The following is a 25139-nucleotide window of genomic DNA, read 5'->3' as shown; positions in this document are numbered from 1 at the left end:
CTAATGCCTTCTGGAATCCATGTAATGACTACAACGTGCATCTTGGCAGCTGGCTGACAGATTCAAGCTCAACTTCCTGTCTCATCAAAATCCTAAACATATTCAAAGAGCCATTTGCACATAGGCCTGAATTAGAACTTGAAAAACAAGTTATTTAACCTGCCCTCTGATCCAGCTAATAATCTGAAAACAATTTGGTCAATATGGAAATTGTACATAAATATTTGACTTCATAGAGGATGGTCCATTTCCCAAGAGTCACGAGGAGATGTTGTTGTTGTTGCTGTTCAGTCACTCAGTTGTGTCCGACTCTTTGCGACCCCACGGACTGCAGCACGTCAGGCTTCCCTGTCCTTCACTATCTTCTGGAGTTTGCTCAAACTGAAGTCCATTGAGTCGGTGATGCCATCCAACCATCTCATCCTCTGTCATCCCCTTCTCTTCCTGCCTTCAATCTTTCCCAGCATCAGGGTCTTTTCCAGTGAGTCGACTCTTCACATCAGGTGACCAAAGTATTGGAGCTTCAACTTCAGCATCAGTCCTTCCAATGAACGTTCAGGATTGATTTCCTTTAGGATTCACTGGTTTGATCTCCTTGCAGTCCAAAGGATTCTCAAAAGTTTTTTCCAACACCATAGTTCAAAAGCATCAATTATTCAGCACTCAGCCTTCTTTATAGTCCAACTCTCATCTATACATGACTACTGGAAAACCCATAGCTTTAACTATATGGACCAGAGTTAAAAACATCTATTTAAAAGCTCACTTTTTCCTTTCAAGGCTTATTATTACTCACAGTTGATTTCTACCCAGATAAAATTTAGCTTTTCTTTATGACAAGGTTCAGCAAACCAGCCAAAATCTAAATGTAGCCTGTCACCTATTTTTATAGGTGCTGCTAGCTCAGAATGGTTTTCAGTTTTACATTTTTAAAAGTTTTTTTAAAATCAAACGAAGAGTATGACGTTTTATGAAAACATTCCCCCAGGCCCACTCAGTTATGTGACCTGTGGCTGCTCTCACCCTTCAATGCAGAACTGAGTAGTTGCAACAGAAACTGTTTAGCAAAACCTCGAATATTTACTATCTGCCCTTTACATAAAAAGTTTGCCACCCCCTACTATGGTGCTGGAGAAGGTGCTTGAGAGTCCATTGGACTGCAAGGAGATCAAAAATCAGTCCATCTTAAAAGAAATCCACCTTGAATATTCACTGGTAGGACTGGTGCTAGAGCTGAAGCTCCAATGCTTTGGTCACCTGATGTGAAGAGCTGGCTCATTGGAAAAGACCCTGATGCTGGGAAAGACTGAAGGCAGGAGGAGAAGGGGACGACAGAGGATGAGATGGTTGGATGGCATCACTGACTCGATGGACATGAGTTGGAGCAAGCTCTGGGAAATAATGAAGGACAGGGAAGCCTGGCGTGCTGCCGTCCATGGGGCCACAGAGTCAGACACGACTGAGCACACGAATACACACACTTTAGGAAAAAGAAATTGGCTGAGCAAACCAAATTTGTAAAGTACACTGTTTTCCAGCATTTCTTTCATTTCTTAGTTGAGAAATGTTTCTGAACAGAGAGTGGCAAAGTGGTTTTTTGTGTAGAGAATTTTGTCACCAATTACTCTATTAGATAACACATGCCGGCGGTCTTGCACAGTGCTGGTATACAGCAGGCACTAAATAAATACTCTCACTGTCCCCTTGGTGCCTGCCTTCCTTCACATGGGACCACCTGCACTTGGTCTGTTGGTTTCTTTTTATTTTTGTTTCTGTCCTGAGCCAGCACTTCTTGCCCTGAAGCCTGTCCCTCCCCAGGGTCTAATTGCTCTTAAATTTCCCAGGACCTTGCCTTGAGCCCGGCAAATCTCTCTTTAAAAGCTAGTTTCTCTGAAAACAATTCGGCACAATAACGTGGCCATCATGTGCTGATGGGGGATTGCAAGCACATCTATCACCAATGAAAAAGCTGTATTTATATCTTGGCAAAATCCATTCATCCTTTGAAGTGCCCAGAATCCTCCAGCAAGCATCACAAATCCACCTAATGTGCCCAGTTCTCAACTTTGTGTCTGAGTCTCTGGTTTAGCTGACAGATGTTTAAATTCCCGGAAGGTCCACACAGCCAGACAAATCCCAAGTGGGCTGTCCAGAAGCCCATGGGTGCTAAGTTAGCTCCATCAGCCAAGGGCAGTGGAACCCAGACTCACAAGTTGCCCCTGGAGATCTTTTCTCTGGCTTTGGAAGATAATCATAGGGACCATGATGCAGAAATGTGGAAGGCTCACAGCCTCGCCTCCCAAGCATCTCGTGAAAGGGGGCCCATCGGACCTCTTCTTTCCAGACACCCAGCCATTGTCACCCAACCTGGCCACCGTCCCCACACCACACACGAGGTCTTCCCTCCAGACCTCGGATCCTGCTGGTCACTCGCTGAGAATACACTTGTCTCCCTCCCTTCTCTTCTCTTTGGTTGTTTCACGGTAGCATCTCTCCTTGGCAGCTATTATCACAGATTGATGGTCACCTCCTATGAGCAGCCTCCCTTGATTCACAGAAATCTTAGTGGAGCTACTTCTTCAGATCATTGGATGTAAACCTCCATTACAGCAAACACTGGCCCATCTTGTGATTATTTATATACCTGCCCCTTCTCTCCGGAGAAGGCATTGGCACCCCACTCCAGTACTCTTGCCTGGAAAAAAATCCCATGGGCGGAGGAGCCTGGTAGGCTGCAGTCCATGGGATCGCTAAGAGTCGGACACAACTGAGCGACTTCCTTTTCACTTTTCACTTTCATGCACTGGAGAAGGAAATGGCAACCCACTCCAGTGTTCTTGCCTGGAAAATCCCAGGGATGAGGGAGCCCGGTGGGCTGCTGTCTATGGGGTCGCACAGAGTCAGACACGACTGAAGTGACTTAGCAGCAGCAGCAGCAGCCCCTTCTCTCAATACCTTACCCCTGGAGCCCACTCTGAGTCTGGCACATGGGGGACATTCAACAATTATGTGCTCAGTGGATTCAAGTCCACAGCCTGGGACTTCCCTGGTGGTCCAGTGGCTAAGATTCTGTGTTGCCAATGCAGGGGGCCCAGGTTCGATCCCTGGTCAGGGAACTAGGCCCCACATGCTGCAACTAAAACACAGCTTAGCCAAACAAATAAATAAATATTATAAATAAATGAAGTCCACAGCCTCCCTGGACTTCATTTACCTATGACTCCTTTATAAGCACTTGCTAACCTCTTAAATAGCAGATGCTCATGTATGCCTCCCACTGGACTGGACCACAGGTTCCTCCAAGAAAGGACTATGTCTTATTGAATTGTATCCACTGCCCTGTCTACCACAGAGTATGTGCCCCATAAATAAGCAACTCCATGCCAATTATAGTCTTTAAACCAAGACTTTAAGTTTAAAAAAAATTTTAAGTTATTGAGGCAAATAAACTGAATTTATTTTTTTTATTTTTACCAATTATCTGTCAATTTGCCTAGGATGGAAGCTGTTCCCAGGAATCAAGAATGTATGAAGCACTCACACTGGTCGCTCGACAAGTCAGGGACGGAACATAACCAAAACCAGAAACAGAACGATTTTCCAAGATTATTTTTCACCCACTCAATTATGTTGCCTTTTGAGAAAGCATTGGCCTTGGATGGTCTGTTTAATTAATGCCCTTTGTGTTAACTCCATTTGTTTCTGCTCAAACCACTCACCCCTGAGGGATGGAAAAATGTTCACTCTCAATTTTCTCCTTTGGAAACAAAAGGACATATTTCTTTGGAACTGTGTCTCCTTTGGAAAATTGAACCATGCTGAAACTCCAGTACTTTGGCCACCTCATGAGAAGAGTTGACTCATTGGAAAAGACTCTGATGCTGGGAGGGATTGGGGGCAGGAGGGGAAGGGGACAACAGAGGATGAGATGGCTGGATGGTATCACTGACTTGATGGATGTGAGTCTGAGTGAACTCCGGGAGTTGGTGATAGACAGGGAGGCCTGGTGTGCTGCGATTCATGGGGTCGCCAAGAGTCAGACACGACTGAGCGACTGAACTGAACTGAAGGGCAACTGGGATGGAGCACACCAACCGATAAAATCAGGAAGGGGTCCAGAATATTATATTTTGTCACATCCCTTCCAGGTCTTCAGAATCTGGAGGAGGAAAAGCATCGAATTTAGCTTTTGTGTGGTCAAGTAGCATGCAGGGAGGAGGGCGTGGTACCCACAGCATGCTGGACACCCACCTCGTGTTGTGGGTGAGCCCTGGGCAGAGACTGGGTGGAGGGCAGGTGGGCCTCGGGGGCTGTGCCAAGGCTCTCACGGGTTGGAGAGGGAACAGGGTGGGTGAGCGGGCAGCATGCCCAGAGATGTGCTGGGGAACTGGTCCTCTGGGAACAAACACACAAACAAAAAGGCCCTAATGGGTAGCCCTTACAATAAATACCTGCACTGTGCCGATCTCAAGCTGTCCGTGTGAGAGCGCTCGACTTGGAGCTGGGGGGATGCCTGGTGCTGGGTCTCACAAGCCAGCGTGAGCCAGCGTGAGCCAGCACACACTGAGTGTCACTGTGGGCGGAGGGGACTCTTAGCACAACAGAGGGCCCTTGGGAAAAGCACCAAACCCGAACCTGGAGCAGGGACCTGGCAAGTGAAAGTCTCTCAGTCGTGTCCGACTCTTTGCGATCCCATGAACCGTACAGTCCATGGAATTCTCCAGGCCAGGATACTGGAGTGGGTAGACTTTCCCTTCTCCAGGGATGGAAGAGACCTCTCTTAAGGGAAACTGAGACCTGAATATCAAACGAGGTTACCAAAGAAGGAGGTGGGAAGGGCACTCCAGTCAAAGGCCTGGGTGCTGAGGTCATGGAGAGCAGGGCTTGCTTATGGAAACACGTCTGGCAGCTCAAGCTGGGATGTGGGAGGAACAAGCAGGAAGAGGCCCTGAAGCTCGGTCTCAGCCACATCAAGATTCTCTGTGGCCCTGTGGATTCTCTGGTAGGTTGGGACTTTAAGCAAGAGAGGGACATCATGACTTACTTTGGAAGGGCCGCCTCTGGTTCTTAGATGGATGGGGTGACTATAGCCTGGACAATAGGGCTACTGAGCAGGTTCAGTGATTGTGAAACTCCAACTTAAGACAGTGGTAAAAGGGGGCAGAGACGGACACTCTTGAGAGACAACGGGAGGTGGGAGAAAGAGAGCGGCCAAACTTGGCAAATGATATCAGGGGCAGGATGAGGAGAAGGGGAGAGGTGGGGACAATGACTCACCAAGTTCCAGCTCGAGCAACCAGGAGGGTGGCAATGCCACTCAGCACGAGAAGACGAGAGGAGAAGGAGCTGCAGGTGAAGGTGAGTCCTCGTCACCTTGGGACCTGTCAGGGTAGGGGTGCCACCTGGATAGCCACGTGGCCATGTACAGAAGGCACCTGGATTTGCAGGTGGTGAGCTCAAGAGATGGATGTGAGTTGAAGCCATAGTTTAGCTGTAATCTTACTATAATTTGAGTCATAAAGGAGAACCAAAGGGCCCAGGGGAGCTGTGGAAGTGAGAAGAAAAGAACTGATGATAACACCCTGCAAAGCACCAGCCTCCATGGAATGGAAGAGAAGCAAGCATTGCTGAGGGTGCTTTCGGGTACTAGTGACGGGATGGTCAACTCAAACAATAAAATCAATTCATGAAACTGGAAAGCCCAGAGGGAATCTCTGGCCTGGGCCAAGGACGCAACCAGGTCTGCAGGGACCCATTTTCCTTCCAGTTCTTTGCTCAGCTTCTGCCAGCATTGTCTTCATCCCAAGGCTGACTCCAAGAGCTACACTCTCCTCAAAAATAAGTGCCTCTCTGCCCTGGTACAAGTCCTGAGCTTCCTTCCCTGCAGACTGGCTCCAGTAGAGGCCCACTTATGAATTTGTCTCCCTGGCCAGGGGTATGGAATGTGCCGATTGACTTAACCCAGGTCATGGGCCCTACTCTGGGAACCTGGGGTGCTATCAGCTTTCCTGAACTGCAAGGACCAATGAAGTTAGAGTTGGGAGAGAGAGAAAAGGGCCACCAACAGAAAGGAGGCTAGGAGATGAACCACCCAAGAGCCAGGAAGAAAACCAGCAGATAACAATGGTTATCTGAAACCAGGAAGGAATGAGCTTCAAACAGAGGTGGTTACCAGCGTTAAGTGCCATGAAACAGTCAAATAAACCTGGAGATTAGAAAGTATCCTGGGCCTGATGACGAGGAAGGTAAGCACCTGCTTGCGTGCATATGTGCTAAGTCACTTCAGTTGTATCTGACTCTTGTGACCCTATGGACTGTAGCCCGCCAGGTTCCTCTGTCCACGGAATTCTCCAGGCAAGAATACTGGAGTGGGTTGCCACTGCCTTCTCCAGGGGATTTTCCTGACCCAGGGATCGAATCCGAGTCTGTCTCCTGCATTGGCAAGCGGGTTCTTTACTGACCAACAAATACTTATCAAGACCCCAGCCCCTGTCAGGCCAGGTACTAGATCCTGGGATAGAGTGGCAACCAGGTCGGGCTAGAGGCTGGAGTCTAGTGGGACAGCCGACAGCCAAGTGGGCAGGTATGTAAGTACCATGATAAGGGAGACTTGGGAACAAGCTGCAGGGATACTGACACAGACTTGAGGGCTCCGGGGAAGCGCTCAGAGAAGTGGCAGGGAACCCGACCCTGGAAGGAGGCCCAGGAGCTGGGCGGGCAGATGGCAGGCTGGAGAGGGAGCCGAGTTCCAGACAGGAAGGCACGTGCAGAGCTCAGGGATAAGAGGAGCTGCGTGAAGCTGGGTGTGGCTGGAGCACAGAGGACGGCTCAACCGTGCCCTCATCCTGGACAAAACAGGTCAGGGCCCTTGGCACACCTCCGGAGGCCTCATCCACCCAGGCCGTGAATTGCTGCTCTTTGAGTGGGGTTATAACTCAACCCAGGATGTCCCCATCTTGTCTCAAAGATCCCAAAGGAGGCCTGAACTAACATCTTCCTGAAGGAAGGATATGAAACACATTTGACTACAAACTCCCAGAGGACAGGGATTGTCATCTGTTTTCATTCACTGCCATCTCCCAGGCCTGAGACATGGTAGGCTTTCAACAAATAATTGTGGAATAAATAAAGGAAGCAAGCAAGGAGGAAGGAAACCACTGACTTCCCTGCCTGAGTCCCCTTTCTGGTCATCTCATCAAAAAACAACAACAAATAGGGACTCCGCTGGCAGTCCAGTGGTTGGGACTCCGCACTCCCGATGCAGGGGGCACGGGTTCCATCCCTGGTCAGGGAACTTAGATCCCCCCTGCCGCACCGAGCAACCTAAAAAACAAAACCAATAAATAACACAGATGCGTAAACACACCTGGCACTTACATTATTCCTAAAAGGTCACCAGCTGCCCTTAAAATGGCCTGCTTGACAATCAATGTCAATCTTTGGGGGAATTCATTTTGTTGTGAGTGTGGGCATTGCTTGCCTGCCTTCGTTTGTAATTCAGCCTCAGAGGAGGCAGGCAACGGGACTGGGAGAGGATGAAGTTTTCATCTCTAAGTGCCATTCAACGTCTACTATTTCCAAGTGCTTTTTTCTACCTAATAGGTAGACTGTATCTTGAAATGGAGCTGGTCAGGATCTTTTCACCTCCCATTTCAATGAGGCTGTAGTTTAATTGGAGGTAGAATAACATTTACATATATAATCATTACATCTCAACAAGAGGCAACTAAAAGCTCCTTATGAATGCATATCCTGCCACCTTGTTTCATGAAACATCCTCAACACTGGCTAATTTTCTGTTTGGGTGATATTGATAGACTATATCAATGAAAAACTTTGTTAGAGTATGTGTCTGAGGATTAAAAGAGACCCTGTTATAAAATGTCAGTTTTCTCATATTTAGAATAAAACTGATCATGATCTTATGTATAGTAATAATTTATGTGCACACAAATATTTAGTGCTTTTCATGCTCTGTCAATCAGTACTTTCTCCTTTGAACCCTGGAACAGCTCCTCAAGGTACATAAAGTGAGACATCACCCATCGGTTATCAGTGAGGAAAGGAGAGGCACTGCAAGGTGAGGTGACTTATCCAAGATTAATGGGGTGACAAAAACCAGTTCTTAATCCCATGCTCTTTCTATCCTTTCATGTGATAAAGCGATACATACTGTGGTTTTCTAGAATTATTGTTTGCCCAAAGTTTACACCACTTAGGTGCAGAGTGACACTGTTAGCGAAGAAACCACAAGAGATGTGCATAAGCTATTCATTGCAAAACTGCAAGAGTTAGAGCATGATAGAGGGTCCATGACTCAGAGAAGCGGCTCTTAACTAAGGCTGCCTGGGTTCAGACTCAGGCTCTGTCACTAACACCTGCGTGAACCATGGGCCAGTTCCTTCATGGCTCTGCCCCTGGTGGACATGAGGGGTTGTCTCTGTCTCCCCAGCCTTCTATTTTGAGGTCCTCATGAATACAAGAACACTGCCTCTAACTGCCAGCTCCCAGGGTAGCAAAAGTGATCTTGCTCACTGTGGTGTCAGCGACCCTATCAGCGACCCTATGGACTATAACTCGCCAGGGTCCTCTGTCCGTGGGATTTTCCCCGGCAAGAATACTGGAGTGAGTGGCCATATCCTTCTGCAGGGGTATCTTTTCCCACCCAAGGATTGAACTCGCATCTCCTGCTATTACAGGCGGATTCTTGACCACTGGGCCACTGGGGAAGCCCAGCAAAAGCAATCTAAGCTAAGCCAATCAATTCATCCCATCCCTCAGGCCATGTCACGGAGTCAGTCAAGGCCACGTGACCCACGTTAGTCCAATCAGAGGGTACCCCAGGACTCTCGCAGGGAATGCTGGGACAAACCGTCCCACCGTGTGTGAACGAGGAAGCACAAAGTCCTAGGAGCTGCCGGCAGCCATCTTGGGTCCATGAAAGGATTCAACGTTAGGAAGAAGGGGACGCTCTGAAAGGCAGAGTGACACGTGGAGAGACCCTGGATCCCGCCCTCCCATATCGCTGTTGACACTCTGACTCAAACCTGCCCTTAACTCTGACTCTCAATTACTTGAAATAATAGATTATTGTTTCTGCCAATTTGACTCGGGTTTCCCAGTAAATCAAAAACACCCCAACCAATCTGCCCAAACTTCTCAGCTGTAGGACAACAATAATGGTTACCCTCCTAAGTCTGCTGTGGGGCTCAAAGGAGATAGCACACATGAGTCCTGGCTCTGTCCTGTTCCTGACCAGCCCTCTAGCCCACCTGTGGCCGGGTGGGGTCATCTCATCCTCTTTGCCTCACTGTAAAGTCTGGTTCTTTGTGCCAACAAAAAAACCCAAGTCTTTCAAAAATAAATATCACATTTAGCCTAAGGGCTCTAGATGAACCACACTTAAATGCAGGGGCTCAGTGACGACGTGCTACTTTGAAATCGTGTTCTATTAGAAACTGCTGTAGAGGGAGGGCAGGGCTATTTTGTCATCATCATACTGCTCATCACTTCCAGGCATTTGGCGATTTTACTACCTTTTCCCCAGTGTCCCCTGGGTGGATGTCCTTAACCTATTATGTAATGATATTTCAGGGTCTGGGAGATAAATTGCTCTCTGCGTAAAATATGGCAGTGGATCTATACCCCTAAGCTCTGATAATTAGTTTTTAATGTAACTACAGTTCTTTCGAGGAGATGTTTTCACGCTCTAAAATCTTCTTAAAAGCGTCCCTTAGGCTGAAATTAAGTTGGAAGGAGTGTCATGGAGGCCTGTGGCGAGGGGCGAGCTGGCTCAGGTTACCAGGCAGCCTGCCATGATTCATGGGCCTCGGGCAGAGGAAGGCTGGCCCTCCGCTCACCTTCGTGGCCAGGCCTTCTCCGGCCTGTAGCCACCAAAGCAAAGGGCGAGAATGCACTTCATCACCCAACGTGACACCCGGAGTAATGGTTACAGATGGGTTTTCAAGAAGGGGGAGGATGAGGAAGGTGCGGGCTGGGGGCAAATAGGGGAGAAGGGGATGGGAATGAACTGGGAGTGGGGGGTGGGGGTGGGGGGCACACCTCCCAAGGCCTCCCTTTTCATGATATCAAAGAGTTTTCTTTATCCAGACAATCGTGGATTTCTTCTCTATTAGGTCAAAAATATCCAGTTCAGTTAAGGCATTTAAGATTCATAAGGGACCACAGCCAGCCTGTTCCTTTGGAAGAAAACCAGATTCCTTCTGGAAATGCTTCCCTTCCCAGCTGTGGAGTCCCAGCCTGCTCCAGGTCCTTCCCCGTCCTTCGGGCACAGGCACTCCCCGCCTTCCTGGTCATTTCAGCATGACGGTTGTCCCGGCTATGCAAAGACAAACTTTCACCATTCTGTCTGGAGGTGGCACAACTGTACAGACTTCACCTGGGGTATTACTATTCGCCTCCAGGCAATTAACCCTTCATGTGCTTGACTGGTTACATAAAGAACAGCAAATGAGAACCCGCATAAGCCTAAGGATCCAGAAGGGACAGGATACCGTAAAATGCCAAATTCTCCGCAGATCCCAAAGAAATTCCAAGTCCCCAGACATCCAGCAGATCTGTGAAAACATGTCCTTTCCTTCTGCCTGAAGCTAACCTAAGAAAAAAAAGCGGTTTAAAAATAATGCAAGTGGGCGATTTACTTCTATCACTGGACACATGGAGGCCCTGGACAGCTCCCGTCAAGGCCTGCTCTGGCTGTAGGGTCAGGGAGCCTACATCATGCATGAGCCAAGGGGGCAGTGAAGGCTTAGTGCCTTCTCGTGGTGGGAGGTTTCCGTGGTCTTGAGCAGATTCCTAGAGGAACTGACCAGTCTGTCCATTTCCTGCAATCACTCAGGCTGAAGGCTATGGCTGCGGCTCACTGCTGAGGCCCCAGAGGAGTTCCCGGACTCCCCCATCACATTGGCCAGTGGGGCTCACAGCTCTCCCGTTCTCCCCTGGCCTGTTCCGTGCAGCGACGCTCCCCTCCCCTAGGAGAGGCCCAACAGCCATGACCTCCAGAGGAAGCCAAACAGCCACGAAAACCCTCAGAGGCAAACATTCCAAAAATTATAACATCCCATGTCTGTAAAAGAAGGAGGGTGGAGGTGAGCCCTCTCTTATAGATGGATGGTTGAGTTGATGGGTGGAATGTTCCAGAACTGGAAGCTACAGAACTAGGGGAGAGCCTGGCTCCAAGCGCTTACCAGCTATGTGACCTCATGTGAATGACCCTACCCCCCCATCCCCCCACCCCCCTGCCCCAGCCTCAGTTTCCTCCTCAGGGGAATGGGCAGTGGCGATGGAACCACTTGGTCTCACTGTTGAGGGGCTCATCAGAGGGCCTAACAGAGTAGTTGCATCTCTCCTTACTTCCGGGGACCAGTTAGCCAGGTCCATCCCCCTGACCCAGTCATTCCTTTTCTAGGACTGTTTCCCAAGGAAACGACCAGAAATGTCCCATAAAGACTCATGTGCAAGGGTATGCGTCCAAGCACTATTTAAAGCAGGAATAAGTGGAAATGAACTGAACACCCAGGAGTCACAACTGGCTAAGTAATTATGGTGAATTCACATATTGGGATCTGTGCAGGATGGAGCCCCCAGAGCCACACCAAGTGCAGTCAACTAAGGAAAGAGTCAGCTTGCACTCACAGGATTACGGGAGCTCTCTGCACCTACATGCGGGAGATATTTCGATATCTGGTCATCATAATCGTTAATATTTAAAGTCAGCATTGACGTATATGCACTGCTGTGTATAAAACAGATTAACTAATGAGAACCTACTCTGCAGCACAGGGAGCTCTACTCAGTGCTCTTGGTGACCTAAATGGGAAAGAAATCCCAAAAAGAGGGGGATGTGTATACGTATGACTGATTCACCATTTTTCTGCTGCACAATAGAAACTAACACAACATTGTAAGACAACTACGATCTGATAAAAATTAATCAGAAATAAAATGAAGAAAAACAATTTTAAGTCAGAAGTAATAACAATAAAAATTATTAGACCCTGAGTGTCCTAGACTAGTGGTCCATAAGCCTGTGTGCACCTTAGAATCACCTAAAGAACCTTTAAAACTACAAACACCCAAACCACACCCCAGAGCCATTAATTCAAAACCCTCAGGATGGAGCCAAGGCATTGAGCATTACTTTTTTATAATTCCAACTGACAGCCCAAATTGAGACCCACTAAAACCTATTAAAGTAGAATTCAAAAAGTTCTCAGAAAAGATGAGTTTGACAATCAGTTCAGGACATATGAGAGGCCCTGAAGAAGTCAGTTCTATTTCTGCAGTCAAATTGTTCCTGAAGGGGAATTCGCTGGCTATCCAGTGGTTGGGAGGTGGCACTATCACTGATGTGGCCCAGGTTCAGTCCCTGGTCAGGAAACTAAGATCCTGAAAGCCGTGTGGCATGGCCAAAAAAATTACCCAAAAGGAAAAAAAAAAAATTATTCCCAAAGAGAAGGGAGGGAAACGTAACCAAAAAAAAAAAAAAAAAAAAACAAAAAACCAGCAACAGCAAAAGAGGTAGAGAGCCAAGGAGAAAAACGTGCTAAAAATATGTCCTAAGCTTATAAGAAAGACTTGCTGATGGTCACTAAACATAAAATGAGTGATGCTTATAAAGTTGTGAGGCAGTGACCCTTTTGTTGACCCCTAGAGGTGGATAGAACTGTGGAATTCATCCAGTCTCTCTGCCAATAAGGCCCAGTCTCTTATTCCCCCACCATGGAAAGAATTCCCCTCAAAATAAAAAAATACCACATGTGTTTTTAACTCTATTTGGAACCTACAGGAGGAAAGGAGACGGACAAAGGGACTCTTTTCCAACTTAAAGAAAAACAGAAATTTTCAAAAAAGGAACAGTAAATCATTCATGGTAAACAAGAAACTGAGACCCAACATAACTGAGATCGTAGAAGAGCTCAGGATCATTCAAATGGGTTCAAGTGTATAAGCCCAAATAGAAACATCCTGAGATAAAAGAAGAATCTGTGGATTTAATCTAAGGACAGCTATCAGCATTCCCTGGAAACCAGGTTAAAATGGGAAACCTAAAAAGCAACAAATACCACTGCCATTTTCGAATAAGGTTGTATCCTGGAAACTTGGAGTTGGTGAACCTGAATTTACACCTTCACAAAATTCTTACATGAATTAATAAACAGATGGTGTGTCCAAATTGAGAAAAGAAAGGAAGGAAGGAAGCATTGATTACCAGCAATCAACATGAACTTACTCAAGAATTCAATCCAGACACAGGGTAGCTAGACACGTAGATTAAGAAGAAACACAGAAATGGTCCTATGCTATCTCTAATCTTCCCTTGTAGCCTTATGATGAGAACACACATCGCATGCCTTGATGATGGTAGATGGTGAGGCGAACACCCAAGGCCAGAATCTCTGTCATTCCCAGCCTCGAAAGGCCCTGGTGGTAAATGTGGGAAGGTTGACCACCTGGGCCCACCCTCATCACAATGGCATCATCTTTTAAAATTTGACATGTCTGTCTGTCTGTCTGTTTACCCATGTATTTGAGGCAACTTTAAAAGGTATGCCGAACTGGGATGACCCAGAGTGGTGGGATGGGTAGGGAAGTGGGAGGGGGGTTCAGGATGGGGAACACATGTACACCCATGGCTGATTCATGTCAATGTATGGCAAAACCACTACAATACTGTAAAGTAATTAGCCTCCAACTGAAATAAATAAATTTTTAAAAATAAAAAATAATAAATAAATAAAAGGTATGCCAAGCAGGTTATTAAAAATAGAATCAGAAAATCAAGGCTGTGAAAAGGAAGAAGAGACGGACATTCTAACCAGAAATGTTTCCAAGAGTGAGCGTTACATTTGACTCTGTGTTTCTCAGCAGCCAAGGCAAGAAGGGAAGCATGATTAGTTTCACTTCTGCTCCTAGAAAGATGATGCATTTTTATCTTGGTACCAAACCAAGAGAGAAATCTATCAGTTGGGATTTCACACAGGATACATTGACCAAGCCTATCACAGCAACATCTTCCATGACGGCGCATGCATGCTAAGTTGCTTCAGTCGTGTCCATCTCTTTGTGACCTGGTAGACTGTAGCCCACCAGGCTCCTCTGTCCATGGGATTCTCCAGGCAAGAATGCTGGAATGGGTTGCCATGCCCTCCTCCAGGGATATTCCTGACCTCGGGATCATTTTCGTCTCCTGCATTGACAGGTGGGTTCCTTCACACTAGGGCCACATGGGAAGCCCTCAGTGAGGGTACCAGTAAGAAATGCTCAGTACACTCCATTTAGGATAATTTGCAGAGTTTCATGAAGGGGCCCCTTACAAAGGGAAGAGCAGGGTGCAGGAAGCCATAGGACCAGTGCTATATCCTGGAGGCTGCTGGCGCTGGGGCTGTTACACCCCGGGCTAGCAGAGACAACAGAGGGATGCAGTCAGCCCAGAATGGGGCTCAGTCCCCTGCCAAGGCCCCCTCTGAGCCCAGGGAGAAGTCAGAAGGAGCCCCCTGGATGCAGTCCTCGCAGAGCAGCCTCCTGGGATACAGAGGAGTGGGCAGAAAGACAAGGAGTGAATGTGGAAGGGTAAAGAGCAGAGAACTGTTGTAAATAGCTTTGTGGTTTCACAGAAAGTATAAACAGGATTTGATAATACTGCTTTTCATATAAAAAAGAGAGATAAATGGATTTTCAACATAATTCAGAAAGGACATTCTACAAAGTAGATGTTAATGTCACTTTCTGATGATGTGAAAGTGAAAGTTGCTCAGTCGTGTCCAACTTTTTGCGACCCCATGGACTATACAGTCCATGGAGTTCTCCAGGCCAGAATACTGGAGTAGGTAGCCTTTCCCTTCTCCAGGGGATCTTCCCAACCCAGGGATTGAACCTGGGTCGCCTGCATTGCAGGCAGATTCTTTACCAGCTGAGCCACAAGGGAAGCCCAAAAGTACTGGAGTGGGTAGCCTATCCCTTCTCCAGAGGATCTTCCCAACCCAGAAATCAAACTGGGGTCTCCTGCACTGCAGGTGGATTCTTTACCAACTGAGCTATCAGGGAAGCCATTCTGATGATGCAACATGATACAGAAAGAATTTAGAACTCCCCGAAGATTAAACGGACCATGTGTCCTTTACCTGGTATTCTAAAATTGACACTTCACTTTTTGAAGGGGGAAGGCGGTCAAAGAGCACCTAGTGTGCTGATGTGTTCTTTTAGTGGCTGAAGAAAGATCTGCTGAGCTTTAAATCCCAAAGGAACAAGAAGCAGGGTGGGGAGGATAGTCTGTTCTGACTCAGGTTTTGCCCAGAGGGAAGACCAGGGATTGAAGAGCCATTCATTTGAGCAGCCATGAAGGGAAACAGGAGTTGTTCCTGGAGAAGACAGTTGAGAACATAACAACTACCTTCAGTATTTGAAAGACTATCCTTCAGAAAAGAGATTGTCCAGTTCTCTGTGTCATTCCAGAGGACAGAGCAAGGACCAATGGGAGAAGTAGATAAACTGCAGCTCCATAAAGGAGATGGTTAGACAGCATCACCGACTCAATGCACATGAACTTGAGCAAACTCTGGAGACGGTGAAGGACAGGGTCTGGTGTGCTGCAGTCCATGGGGTCACAAAGAGTCGGACACAACTGAGCAACTGAATAAAGGAAGGAAGAACTTTCCAGGAATTCAGGCTACCAAAACAAGGAGTGAGCTACTGCAAAACAGGAGTCAGCCTCATATTGCTCCAGCAGAGGCTACAGGCAGATGACAAAGGGATGAAGACAGTGGCCTGTGTTGAGTTTACTTGCTTCCAGGTAACACTTTGCTATGTGCTTGACAGGCATAGATTCATTTACTCTTTTAAGGGTGTAGTGACATCATCCCCAACTTCAAAAGAGGAAATAAAGGACACGGTTGGTAACTGACAGCCCAGACTTGGTCCTGCTCATCCAAGCCCAAGTGCATGTGTTGAGGTAGGCAGCCCAGCCCCTTCTGCCCGAAGGGATTCTTACTTTCAGTGGAGGGTGAAACTCATTATGCTATTCAGCTTCTAAATTTCTCCTATTCCCAAACTGAATATAATTATGCTAAAATCCAGGGATCTTCTTGAAAGAATTATGAAAGGTGAGATTCGTGTGGCCTGGGATAGCAGGAAAGAACTGCAGTCTTGTGGGAGGGGCTGATGTGATGAGGATGCTCCGTGTAAGGGAGCAGGGGAGAGAAAAGAGGTGCAACCAGAACAAGGACTGGAGAGGAGTCTGCAGTGGCTATAAGACCAGTGGCGTTGGACCCATAAATTCAGAGCAGTTGGCTGGGCCACAGCATGGAAAGCACTGGGTGCCAGGTTGGGACTTCAGACCTTATTGGTAGATAAAAGGAAATCATTGAAAGTGTTAGGGCAGGAGAGTGGCGCAATGAAAGCACCATTTTAGAAAGATTAGCCTGGGAATAGGGCTTCGGTGGTGCTAGTGGTAAAGAATCCGCCTGCCAATGCAAGAGACTCAAGAGACAAGGGTTTGACCTCTAGGTCAGGAAGATTCCCTGGAGTAGTAAATGGCAACCCACTCCAGTATTCTTCCCTGGAAAATTTCATGGACAGAGAATGGTGGGCCCCAGTCCATGGGTTGCAAACAGTTGGACGTGACTGAGCAGCTGAGCACACACACTGCCTGGCAAGGAGGCAGAGGACAGATTACAACAAAGATACACCAGAAGTGGGAGGCCACAAGGTGGGAGGCCTAGGCAAGATACAGGAAGATCAGCATAAGTAACTCAGTGTCATTTCAAGGTGGGAATTTGCCTTCTGGACCAAGAACAGGACTACAGATTAGTGCTGGTCTCCATGATCAATGCAGTTAGCTAAATGTGATGCACTGGGAATTCCCTGGTGGTCCAGTGGTTAAGAATCTGCCTTGCAATGCAGTAGACACAGGTTCGATCCCTGCTTGGGGAACTAAGATCCCACATGCCATGGAGAAACTAAGCTCATGTGCTACAACTAGAGAGTCCATGCACCACCGTGAAAAGATCAGTCCTGCCACAACTAAGACCCAACGCGGGCAAAATAGATAAATAAATAAATGTTATATATTTAGTATATGTGCACCTTCTTGCAACAGCTAGTTAATTAAATACCCAAATTAATAATCCACCTGATCATTTTCTGTGGCAGAGCTCGAGTCATCCTGGAAATCCCCCATGAACCACACCTGCAGGGGGTCATGCATTTATGAAGTCACCTCCCCTTGTCTCTGGGTTGAGCTGCCACTGCTGTAATCTATTCAGTTCAGTCACTCAGTCATGTCCAACTCTTTGTGACCCCATGGACTGCAGCACACCAGGCCTCCCTGTCCATCAAGCTCATGTCCATTGAGTTGGTGATGCCATCCAACCATCTCATCCTCTGTCATCCACTTCTCCTGCCTTCAATCTTTCCCAGCATCAGGGTCTTTTCCAATGAACCAGTTCTTCACATCAGGTGGCCAAAGTATTGGAGCTTCAGCTTCATTAGTCCTTCCAATGAATATTCAAGACTGATATCCTTTAGGATTGACTGGCTTGATCTTTGCAGTCCAGGGGACTCTCAAGAGTCTTCTCTAAACACCGCAGTTCAAAAGTATCAGTTCTTCAGTGCTCAGTTTTCTTTATGGTCCAACCCTCACATCCATACATGACTACTGGAAACACCATATTTTTAACTAGACAAGCTTTTGTCAGCAAAGTAATATCTCTGCTTTTTAACATGTTGTCTGGGTTGGTCATAGTTTTTCTTCCAAGGAGTAATTGTCTTTTAATTTCATGACTGCAGTCACAATCTGCACTGATTTTGGAGCCCAAGAAAATAAAGTCTGTCACTGTTTCCATTGTTTCCCCACCTATTTGCCATGAAATGATGGGACCAGATGTCATGGTCTTCATTTTTTGAATGTTGAGTTTTAAGCCAGCTTTTTCACTCTCTTCTTTCACTTTCATCAAGAGCCTCTTTAGTTCCTCTTCACTTTCTGCCATAAGGCTGGTACCATCTGCATTTCTGAGGTGATTGATATTTCTCCCAACAATCTTGACTCCAGGTGCGACCTATAAGATGCAGAATTGACTTTGCACCACTTCTGAGCCTCAGCCTATAGGAAGTATGGAGGCTTCTGCTTTTTATCTCTTAGGAGCCATGTAAGAAGTCCAGGACACACCATGTGGTGAGACCACAAGGAGGGCATTACAGGAAGAGAAAGGGCCTCCAGGAGGGACCACCTGGAGGAAGAATAAGCCTGGCCAACACTGAGCCCCAGACATGTGACCCCAATGGACCTATTGGAGCCCCCAGCCCAGAAGTCTTTCTAGCCGAGCCACCAGACACAGGAGTAGAGAAGACACATATCTGCCCCAGGAGATATCAAGTGGAAGGGAGGCAGACTGATCCCCCTGCATCCTGTCTAAATTCACAACCCACAGCATCATGAGAAAGTTAAGGACCTGTTGTTTGAAGCAACTAAATTCTGGGGATAGTTTCCGACACAGCAATAGATAACTGAAAGCGAGATCTAGACTCACTAAAAACCCTTCTCCATGTGACTTACCTCTCCCGACCCAAGAGGAGGGGTCCAGCAGCCTTGTTGGGAACACGTAACTCCATTCCAATCAGGAACGACTGGCTTCAGGACAGAGTCTGGAATCGAATGTGATAGCCTTGGTCCCTGAGACTGGCAACAGTGGAGACCTGGTGCCTCTCAGGGTTATGGGAGAGCCATCGAGAGCCACAAGGTGGGAGCCCAGGAAAGCAGGAAAAGATGGCAGACACGACACTTTCCAGTTCCTGTTTCTCCTTCCCCGTGAGCCCCACGGTAATTCACGTGACTCTGAATGGCTCACACTTAACTTGCGCACTTGGTAGCAAGGCCGATGGCATCAGCACCCCTTTCTCCCTGCCTGTCCTGTGCACTGGTCACCCTGGAAGAAGGAGGTATTGTGTGACTGCTTCTAAGGCTGGAAACACGTATTCAGTTAGCTACTGAATGATTAGCATAGTGTTAAGACAGCCCTGAGTCTCTCAACAAAACTCCTCCTCCCTACAATTTTTGCGTGTCTCAGTTCAGTTCAGTTCAGTTGCTCAGTCGTGACTCTTTGCGACCCCATGAATTGCACCATGCCAGGCCTCTCTGTCCATCACCAACTCCCGGAGTTCACTCAGACTCACATCCATCGAGTCAGTGATGCCATCCAGCCATCTCATCCTCTGTCATCCCCTTCTCCTCCTGCCCCCAGTCCCTCCCAGCATCAGGGTCTTTTCCAATGAGTCAACTCTTCACATGAGGTGGACAAAGTATTGGAGTTTCAGCTTCAGCATCAGTCCCGCCAATAAACACTGGACTGGTCTCTTTTAGAATGGACTGATTGGACCTCCTTGCAGTCCAAGGGACTCTCAAGAGTCTTCTCCAACACCACAGTTCAAAAGCATCAATTCTTCAGCGCTCAGCTCTCTTCACAGTCCAACTCTCACATCCATACAAGACCACTGGAAAAACCATAGTGTTGACTAGACGGACCTTTGTTGGCAAAGTAATATCTTTGCTTTTCAATATGCTACCTAGGTTGGTTATAACTTTTCTTCCAAGGAGTAAGTGTCTTTTAATTTCATGGCTGCAATCACCATCTGCAGTAATTCTGGAGCCCCCAAAAATAAAGTCTGACACTGTTTCCCCTGTTTCCCCATCTATTTCCCATGAAGTGATGGGACCAGATGCCATGATCTTCGTTTTATGAATGTTGAGCTTTAAGCCAACATTTCCACTCTCCTCTTTCTCTTTCATCAAGAGGCTTTTTAGTTCCTCTTCACTTTCTGCCATAAGGGTGATGTCATCTGCATATCTGAGGTTATTGATATTTCTCCCGGCAATCTAAATTCCCAAAGCACTTTCACTTATCATTAATAGGATGACGAGAATTAATATTTACACAGCAGACACTCTAACAAATGCTTTATATCCATTGGGGCATATCAGCCTTCTAGCGGTCTTATGAGGTAGAGATTTGATTCTCCCAGTTTACAGATGAGGGAAACTAAGGCTTAGGGGGGTGGGGGGGAACTCACTTGCCCAAAAAGCCACACATTCAGGAAATGGTAGAGGCAGCGTACGCCCAGAGGGTGCCCACTCTAATGGCCTCTTCTTGAGCTAGTCTTTTTATAGATGGATGCTCTGCTGAAGGACCACAGGGAGGCCCCTGTCCTTTCTGGTGGTGGCCTGGGACCTTCTCTGCACTGTCCCGCAGCTTCATCCTGCAGGACTTGCCCCATCTCTGGACTGCATTGGGGGATGGGGAGGAAGATGGTCAGGTGTGGGCGGCCAGGGAGGAGGGGGAAGAGTGGGGGCGTGAGCACGTCCCCATCCTGCTCCTCACCCCAGCTCAGCCCAACACAGAACACCAGGGCCCAATGGGAGAAAGCACCCAGCCAAGACAAGGAAAAGTAGGATGAGTTTCAAGTCACCCAGATTACCTCTGGTCTGTCTGGACCCATTGTCGTTACTCAAAAAAACTTGCACCCAATGCCTGCATCTCTAAAAATACAGCTTATGTGTGCGTCTCATCATAAAAACAAAACAAAACAAAACAAAAAAAACCATGAGAGTGAGAGTTACCAACAGATACTAAAATTATTGGGTGAAAGTTTGATGGGGAATAAAATACTTACAAGGCTTAGATTAGTTTCTAATTACAAAGAGGAAACCCGTAACTTAACAGTGACAGACAGTACTAAGTAATCCAAGGCAATATCACTGTCATAGGACAAATCAGTGTCACACGCCTCCAGGCACGACGTCCTGAGAAGACAGCACCTGTGGTTTCCTGCCAAAAGCAATCTGAATCTAAACACGAGGAAACCTCAGACAAACCCAAAGTGAGGGATAGTCTTCAAAATGAAACTAGCCTACATGATTAAAAATCCCACGGTTATACTTTATAGCACAGGGAACTCTGTTCAAGGTTATATGACAGCCTGGATGGGAGGGAAGTTTCAGGGAAAATGTGAAAGTTGCTCAGTCGTGTCCAACTCTTTGCGACCCCATGGACTACACACAGTCCGTGGAATTCTCCAGGCCAGAATACTGGAGTGGGTAGCCTTTCCCTTTTCCAGGATATTTTCCCAACCCAGGGATCAAACCCAGGTCTCCCGCCTTGCAGGTGGATTCTTTACCAGCTGAGCCACAAGGAAAGCCTGAGAATACTGGAGTGGGTAGCCTATCCCTTCTCCAGCAGATTTTCCCAACCCAGGAATCAAACCGGGGTCTCCTGCATTGCAGGCAGATTCTTTACCAACTGAGCTATTGGGGAAGCCCTCAGGGAGAATGGATATATGTATATGTATGGCTGAGTCCCTTTACTGTTCACCTGAAATTATTACAACATTATTTGTCAATTGGCTATACCCCAATATAAAATAAAAAGTTAAAAAAAAATCCCAAGGTCAGAATTCCCTGGCGGTCCAGTGGTCAGAACTAGGTGCTCTCAGTGCCAAAGGCCCAAGGTCCCTGGTCAGGGAACTAAGATACTAGAAGCCATGCAGTGAAGCCAAAAAAAAAAAAAACCAAGCAAAAATGGCAAGGTCATAAAAGGCCAAGAAAGTCTAAAGAACCACCCCAGATAAAAGGAGATTTAAAAGATAGGATAATAAATGTGATGTATGATCCTTGATTGGATCATAGACCCAAGATGGAGCAAGCGGGTAGGATGAGGGGAGGTAGAAACTTACTATAAAGGACCTTACTAGGGAACTGTAGTAATTTAAATATAAACTGTGGGTTAAATAATAGCCTGCATGGATCAATGTCCTATTTCCTGATGTGGATAATCTTCCTGTGGTTGTGTAAGAGAATGAATGTCTTTGTTCTCAGGGAACATACACTGAAGTCTATGGACTGCACAAGTAAAACAAATGGTACCAACAGATGAATCTAGGTGAGACTGGTACTTCGGAGTTCTTTCTATGAGTTTGAATCATTTCAAAATTAAAAGTTTAAAAATCATGCACAAGTATTACATTTGGATGCTGGGAGGAAAGACGTTTTAAGGACAGGCTTTGAGCTGTGGCATCTTGCAGCCAGTCCAAAAAAAACAATGCCTTCTCTGGATTTTCTTAAGGTCTCTAAATGCATGGCCACACCCTTTGCACTCCACAAATTGGGAAGAGGCCCCCATCCTCAGAGATACAGCTCACTGGCCTGAAGCTCCAACTGTCTGAAGGAGGAACAGAGAATGCAGGGGGAAACCTGTGAAGCGCCAGAGACAGGAAGTAACAGCCCTCCTCCTTCACAGCAATTTGATCAAAATGGTCCCAGGGATGCTCTTGCTCACCTCTTCCCACTCCAGCGCCATGGCTCTATTTAGTTCGAGCCAACTCATCTATTTTGCTCATTACCTTTCCTATTGAACTCTTTGGTCCACAGTGGAGATCATTTGCAAATAAAGCCCAGGGTTTCCAGGGGTTTCTGAGGCAATCAACCAGGCAGGAATGCAGTCTCTCATGTCAGATCAGCTTCTGACCATCCTTTATTATCATTTTTTAATATCACTCATTTTTTTTCTCTGTTAAAGTTGTTTCTATCCATCTCACTTTGGCATTGCCCAGACCAATCTTCCTAAATTAGCAGAGTCCTGCAGTACCCTGCCTGGTGAAGGAAAGAGGGGGGAAAAAAAAAGACAGACAGACTGTCTGCGGGAAAACTATTTAATTTGAGCTGGTTGCCCCTCTGAAAAATGATGTCCACATCAGATAAGGAGACGGCCAGTTTAAATTGTTCTATCAGAACCGAGCTGCCTGGAATGAAGCTCATTCCACACAATTGGAAACTGTTCTCTTCTGCTTTTTTTTTTTTTTTAAAGCAATTGCCCAACTTGAAGGCTGTTTGTGATTGAAGTAGAGGCCACAATAATTTATACAGTAAAAGCCTCTATCTAGATCAAATTGTATATTTTCCAGGTAACTGTGCTGGGTAAATATTCCCTCTGTTTTATCTTTAATGCAATATCTTTATGCATTCTGTCAAGCTAACACTCCCTAGGGAATATTTTACACACTGATACACAGGCAACTTGCCACTTACTACATTTAAGGTGGTTTGTCTTTTAAAGATGAGAACGTGAAGCGTTATATCCGCCTTCTGTAGAAGCAGTTTGCCCTGTGAATGTGCATGTGTTGCCCTGATGGGTCTCTTCCTGTTCTAATTAATATGACAACATAGCATTGTCATCAGCCAGTATTTACGGGGGAGCCCTTTGAAGCCTGGATCTATCTTATTCAGGTCCTATCTTCTTCTAGGGATCTAGGCAAAAGAAGTACTCACACAGCTGTGCAAGGAGTGGGCGGCAGCACCCTTTGCTGTGGCAAAACAGTGAGACTGGCTAAATAGATTATTATATATATACTGCCATTAAAGAACGAGATCAATGAATAGCGCCTGACATATTATCATACCATGGTATATCTGGGGAAATCGAAAAAAGTGTACTGAAAAACATTCCTGATGCAATGTCCATTTTCAGGGGGAAAAGAATCTCAGCATGTGCAGTGTGTGTGTACATGGAGATGTGCGTGAAGTTTATATTTCCATTTTAAAGTCTAGAATAATATACATCAAGCTGTTAACAATGGTAACCCTTGAGGACTGGGACTAGAGCAGAAGGCAAAAAGACACATACTTTATTTCATATGTTTATATATTATTTGAATCTTCTACAAAGAATACGCTGCTGCTGCTGCTTAGTCGCTTCAGTCTTTTGTTTTAAAAAAAAAAAAAAAGTGTATTTCTGGTTGCATTTCCCCACCTAGAAATAACAGCTGAAACACAAGACCCTCTCAGGGTTTTCTATTTGGGGTGGGTTTTTTTTTTTTTTTGCTTGTTTATTTTGTTTTTTAAAAGGCGAAATTAAAGACACACATGTCTGATATCTATAAAATAATATAGATAAAATACATTTAATCGCTCTCATTCATATAGATGTAAAATTTGTGGTGCTGGAGAAGACTCTTAAGAATCACTTGGACAGCAAGAGCAAACCAGTCAATCCTAAAGGAAATCAGTCCTGAATATTCATTTGAAGTTCCAATACTTGGGCCACCTTCTACTCATTGCAGCCAACTCATTGGAAAAGACCTTGATGCTGGGAAAGATTGATGGCAGATGGAGAAGGGGTGTCAGGGAAGAGGATGAGATGGTTACATAGCATCACCGACTCAGTAGACATGAATTTTAGCAAACTCTGGGAGATAGTGAAGGACAGAGGAGCCTGGCATGCTGCAGTTCTTGGGGTGGCAAAGAGTCGGACAAAACTTAGTGACTGAACAACAACAACGAAAATCCTAAATAGAATATCATCATGCTAAATCCAGCAATGTAAAAAAAGAATATTATATTATAGCCAAGTTGAGCTTATACCAGTAAGTCAAGGTTGGCTTACAATTAGAAAATCAGTGAGTGTATTTTACCACCTTTACACATTCAAAAAGAAAAATTATATGATTTTTTTCACAAATTCATAAGAAGCATTTGATAAAATTCATTATGCCTACACGATGGAAAAACAGAGTTGTAGTAAGCCAGAAATACCAGAAATAGAGGGAAACTTCCTTAAACTGATAAAGGATATTCACTCTCACCAGACATTATACTAATCGGGAAAATGATGAGAGTGTTAAGATTACAAATAAGACAATCATGTTTACCATCACCATTTCTATTCAATATGTTAATAGAGGCCCTAGCCAGACCAATAAGGCCAGAAAACAAATACCATAAGGATCAGAAGGACGACACCAAACTGGCATCATTTGTGGAAGCTATTATTGTTTACATTTAAAGAATCTAAAAAAAAAAAAAATCTTGGGTAAATTACTGTAACTAATAAGGGAAATTGGCAGGGTTACACAATTTTTAAAAATCAATATAAAAAGTAATTGTATTTCTATATACAGTACTTCTGGAGAAGGCAATGGCACCCCACTCCAGTACTCTTGCCTGGAAAATCTCATGGACGGAGGAGCCTGGTAGGCTGCAGTCCATGGGGTCGCTAAGAGTCAGACACAACTGAGCGACTTCACTTTCACTTTTCACTTTAATGCATTGGAGAAGGAAATAGCAACCCACTCCAGTG

The 25139-nt window shown here is 46.0% G+C and overlaps 1 non-coding gene across 1 annotated transcript; it reads left to right on the top strand.

Moving 5' to 3' along the window:
- The first annotated feature begins 3043 nt into the window (after nucleotides 1-3043).
- On the top strand, nucleotides 3044-3116 carry TRNAG-GCC. The gene has a single exon. It is a non-coding gene; the product is annotated as a tRNA-Gly (tRNA).
- Nucleotides 3117-25139: the final 22023 nt, after the last annotated feature.

The sequence above is a fragment of the Oryx dammah genome, unplaced genomic scaffold, assembly GCF_014754425.2.
Source record: "Oryx dammah isolate SB20612 unplaced genomic scaffold, SCBI_Odam_1.1 HiC_scaffold_14, whole genome shotgun sequence".
NCBI classification, from domain to species: Eukaryota; Metazoa; Chordata; class Mammalia; order Artiodactyla; family Bovidae; genus Oryx; species Oryx dammah.
Note: the sequence above shows the minus strand (reverse complement) of the source record. Positions and strands in the feature narration are given on the sequence as shown.